The following is a 5,018-nucleotide window of genomic DNA, read 5'->3' as shown; positions in this document are numbered from 1 at the left end:
GACTGGTCAGCTAGAGCCCAAAAGTTCTTAACAACTGAATAGAAATATTACAAATCAAGTTGTTGATCTCTGGAAACTCTATGCTGAAGAGACCCAGGAACAATTTTATAATTTCAACGGAAACCAAAGTTTCAACAGAATTTATGCTAGCCTTCCTTTAAAACTTCCTAAAAACATTTAGTTCTGATTGTCAATAAGTGACTTAATCCTAAGCAAATATAAGTGAAAATCATCTTCCTAAGTGAAAGGGGGTCTTTTGCTTTCCTCATCTCTGTAAAACTTCTCAGGTCGAAAGAGGGTGATCACAGATCAAGGTGGTATCGAGTGGGGAGTCAGGATCCTCTAGATGGGTTCCTTGGCCCTCTAGGAGCCACCAAAAGTTTCCCTTCAACAAATTTAAGAGATTACTAATGACAAGAATGATTTAATTATTTCTCGTTGAAAAGAATTTAAAGTCAAAAAATCTATATTAACTCTGTCAATAAGAAGTTTTAAAATTAGCTAGGTGGCTGAAAAGGTGGAACTAGCAATTCCACTGCTCAATCTCTAACAAAATGAAAGTAAAGAAAACAGAGGAAAAAGAAGAAAACCAGCAGCCTGTGTATACAGAGTTAAAATTCTGGCTATATAATTTTTATATAAATTGAATTTGAGCACTCCAGAGCTTATAAATTTAGACAGATTAGTCCCTCTTAGCCCTATCAAGAACCTTTCTTATGCTGAGTGAAGTGAGCAGAACCAAGAGGTTGCATATGATAACAGCCACGTTGTGCAATGACTAAATGAATTTAGGGTAATTCAAGGCAGACTCACCAATCTTCAGCTTGCAGAGACTTACCTCAGGCTCAGAGAATTTGGGTACAGACGGCGAGGGGAGTCCAACCTCCCAGGGCCTGTGTTCATGGGGGAGCCATTGGCAAAAATTCATCTTAGTGTGCATTTCCTTTTTGGGTCCTTTGCAGGGGCTGGCCGAGAGGTTGAGATCCACTCATCATCGTCCCATCTGGGTTGCCAATAGTGTAGAGTTTAAAATTGTCCAACCTACAACAAAAGAGATTGAGGCAGAGCTCTGAGCCAATGGCACTTTATTAAAGGGATCATGGTCCTCTCTAATGAAGTAGACTTCAGATCTTCCTCATGATCTGAGATGCCCCCTTCTTCCAGGACTCTATTTTTCATAAGGTTTGATACCTAAACACTCTAGAGAGGCTCCACAAAATACAGAATCCCACCGGTTGATAGACCTTGCCTTGAGGGCCAAAAAATGTTGTATCAGCCAAAAACTGGTATATCAGTGGAGGGGGAGGGGCGGGGTGGTCTCAGGTTGGGCAAAGCACGGGACATCTCCACCGACATAAGATGTTGGACAAGAGAGGGTGGTCTGGAGGTACAAAAATAAGTTGGAGGACTTTCCATGTAATTGAGTCGACTCCACCACACTGGGCTTGGTCAGTATAAACAAGGAAAAACAAGGGCCGAAGGCCTCTAGTTAGTTTCCTAGGATTAAGCAAGTGAATTTACAATCTACAATTCACAACTCTGGAACCTAATATACAGAACTTACACTCGCTACCACTTTGGAGTCATATCAAACTGATTAATACTGATTGGAATAAAGTAGGGGTCCAAATGAATCATTTCTCACACATCTCAGTCTCCTGGTGGTCCACTGTGGGATCTGACCTCAGCCCGGCACAATCTTCTCCCTGTTGTGGCCCTGAGAGGCCCTCGTGGGTTGCTGGAGATCATGATGATCTCAGGCCTCCTTCAACGAACCTCTGGCTCGGGCACCTAGGTGCTAAGTTGGCCCCATTTTTAGTGACTTGCCTAGGGTCACACAGCTAGTAAGTGTTAAGTGTTTGGTCTGAGGCCGGATTTGAACTCAGGTCCTCCTGACTTCAGGGCAAGTGCCCTATCCACTATGCCACCTAGCCGCCCCTAAGTTGGCCCCATTTTCTAAGTTGCTCCTATTTCCTATTGTGTCTCCTAGTGCTCTGAAGAGTGAAGAGCTGGGTCAACTCTGCACGCAGTGAAATGTGGGGACTAGTTCTTTCTCTGCCTCTGTTCTGATGAGCCAGGATCATGTTTCTAGTGTCTGATTGCCTGGCTTGCATTCAGAGCTCTGGTTGGCTGGCTTCAGGTTTGGTTGCTGGAGTTCATGATGGCTTCCCTGGCATGGCCTCCACTGACTTCACACCTGTTTACCTGCCATGAGTCTTTCCTCCTCATCTGAAAGCCGGAAGTCCAGTTCTGGATCGGATCCATTTTGGGGGGGTTGCTTTTCTATTGCTCTTTCTAGGTCCTTTTCAGCTATTTGAGGAGGGGGGATGATGTGGGAGAGCTGGCCATCTCTATGACCTCTCACGTGGTCCTCTTAACTGGAAGAAGCTACTGTACTTTTAGGAGGCAAAAGGAAGGTTGCTAAGCTGGGGAGCATCCAGAGGAGGGCAACCAGGACAGGTAAGGGCCTGGCGTCCATGAGGTGTGAGGATCTGTTGAAGGAACTGGGGGTGGTTATTCTGAAGAAGAGGGCGTCGACTGTCTTCCTGTCCTTGAAGGCCAGGTGGCACGGGGATTATTTGCTTGGCCCCAGAGGGCAGTGCCAGGAGGACTGATGGGGGGAAGTCCATGTCAGGAGAAATATTCCTGATGAAAAGTGGAGGGAGATCCCTAAATCCCTACGGAGAGTCCGGATGACTACATCTTGTATATGCTGAAGGGGGATTTCGCTGGTGTATGTGTTCGACTAGGTGGGTGCTGAAGGCTCTGCCAGCTCTCCAATTTGGTGACTCTTTTGCGAGTTCCAACGTGTGCACAGAAAAGTAAATCCATGGTAACTGGAGGAGAGTGAGGACACTAACAGTTGAGTGGATTTGAGGAGAAGAATCTGGGAAGGCTTGAAGGATGACAGGGATGCTGAAAGGAAAAGAGAAAGACAAAGGCGCAGATTCCTTGCAAAGGACAGAGCCTTGGTGGGCGCCTAGAGCTGGGATTATGGGAAACACAGAGTGCACCTCTTGGGGAGGGGGTGTCCTCCTGCAATGGGGAGCAAGGGTCAGCAGGGTGAATCCTAACCCTCCGAGCGGCTTCATTAGCTGATCTTGGGCCTAGCCAGACCTTGCCCGACTCCTCTGTTTCTTTGGCCTGGTGACTCCCTTTTCAGAAGGGTTTGTGTGATTGTGTCGATGGGAAGGGATGACCCCTCAGGGGCTGAGAACAATTTAGCTTCCTTTTAAGGGAAGGCCCTCAGCCCACCCACTGGGATCAAACTCGTCTGGAGGAAGCAAGCCCTCAAGGGGGGAGCCACTTCCTCTCCTCCCTTTCCCTGCCCCCAGCCAGGCCCAGAGCATTTCCCACCCCCACTTCCTTTCCTGGATTGCACATTTTAAACAGGTGAAAAAAAGAGAAAGCTTCAATGTGTCTGGTGATGGCAGGGAGGCTAAAGTTGGGGGGGGGGGGGTCCTCCATTGGCTATTTCCGGACCCTCATTCTTCTCAGAGGCAAAACACAGGGAGAAGGCCAAGGAAAGCAACACTAAGCAATAGAGAGACAGAGATATAAAAACAGAGGAGAGAGTTGGAGAGGGAGAGTCAAAAACAGGCACAGAGAGAGAGAGACAGAGCTGAGGGCAAGAGGTGGGAAAAGGCTGAAAGAAGAATACAGAGAGAAGGAGAGAAAAGTAAGGGGGCAAATGAGGAGAGACAGAGACAGACAGGGAGAGAGAGAGGAAAGAGAGGAGACAGAGCCGAGGGCCATTCAGACCTGCCTCCCACCTGTGGGGGGGGGGGCGCTCTGGGCCAATCCTAATGGCAATGCCAGGTAGCACCATCTCCATGCTGCAGATGGGAAAACTGAGACTCAGGGAAGTTTGGGGCCTTGTCCAGAGTGACCCAGGCCTTCCTGACTCTGAGCCCAGCTCTTTATCTGCTACATACGCTGATTCTTCATCCACTGCAGTAGCATTGTTTTGATAAATAGAAAATACTGAGGTTAGGACTCACCGTTTGACAAAAAGTACTGGGAGAACTGGAAAGCGCATTTAGGCAGAAGTGACATTTAGAACAACCTTGCACACTATATACCACAGTAAGCTCCCGATAGATGTAAAAAAATCACATTATAAATAAATCATAAGCGCAAGAATGAAGCACCTTTTGCAACTGCGGCCCACCGGGGAATACGTAGGATCACAGAAAGTAAAATGGACACTCTGGATAGCTGAAAATTGTATACATTTTTGCACAAACAAACCCAATGCAGTTTGAATGAGAAGGGAAGCCAGTGATTGGGGGGCGGAGGGGGAATCTCTGCAACAAGTTTCTCTAATCAACGTCTCATTTCCAAGATAGACAAAGAACTGAATCCAATATATAAGAATAAGAGCCATTTCACAATAGATAAATGGTCAAAGGATCTGAACAGGCACTTCTCAAGCTTTTAACAAACATCAAAGAATGCTCCAAATCACTAATCATTAGAGAAATGCAAATCAAAACAACCATAAGGTCCTACTTCTTGCCCACCCGATTGGCCAAGATGCCAAAAAAAGGAAAATGAAAAATGTTGGAGGGGCTGTGGGAAAACAGGCTTACTTGTACATTGTTGGTGGATCTATGAATTGGTGCTGCTGTTCTGGAAAGTCACTAAATTGTGTACACCCTTTGCCCCAGCAAAGGTCTTTTTCTAGGCCTAAGGTCCAAAGGGATCAAAGAAACAGGAAAATGCCCCAGATGGGTATTATTATAGTAGCAAAAATCTGACAAATTAAGGGGCTTCCCATCAATTAGGGAATGACTGAAAATATAATGGAATGTCATTGTACCATAAGAAATGCCGAAATGGACAGTTTCAAGTTACAGAGAAAGCTGAGGAGCCTTATGTGGAGTCGCTGAAGTCTCCAGAGAATGAAGTTAGCTGCACTCGGAGGTAATGATAACAATGTGAATACTCAGCTGTGCCCCGGCTAACTGATTTCACTTCTTTTCTCAGTATGTTAAGCGTCATCCTGAGGCTTTGGC

Source organism: Vombatus ursinus, unplaced genomic scaffold (genome assembly GCF_900497805.2).
Source record: "Vombatus ursinus unplaced genomic scaffold, bare-nosed wombat genome assembly UNPS02014853.1, whole genome shotgun sequence".
Taxonomy (NCBI): Eukaryota; Metazoa; Chordata; class Mammalia; order Diprotodontia; family Vombatidae; genus Vombatus; species Vombatus ursinus.
Note: the sequence above shows the minus strand (reverse complement) of the source record.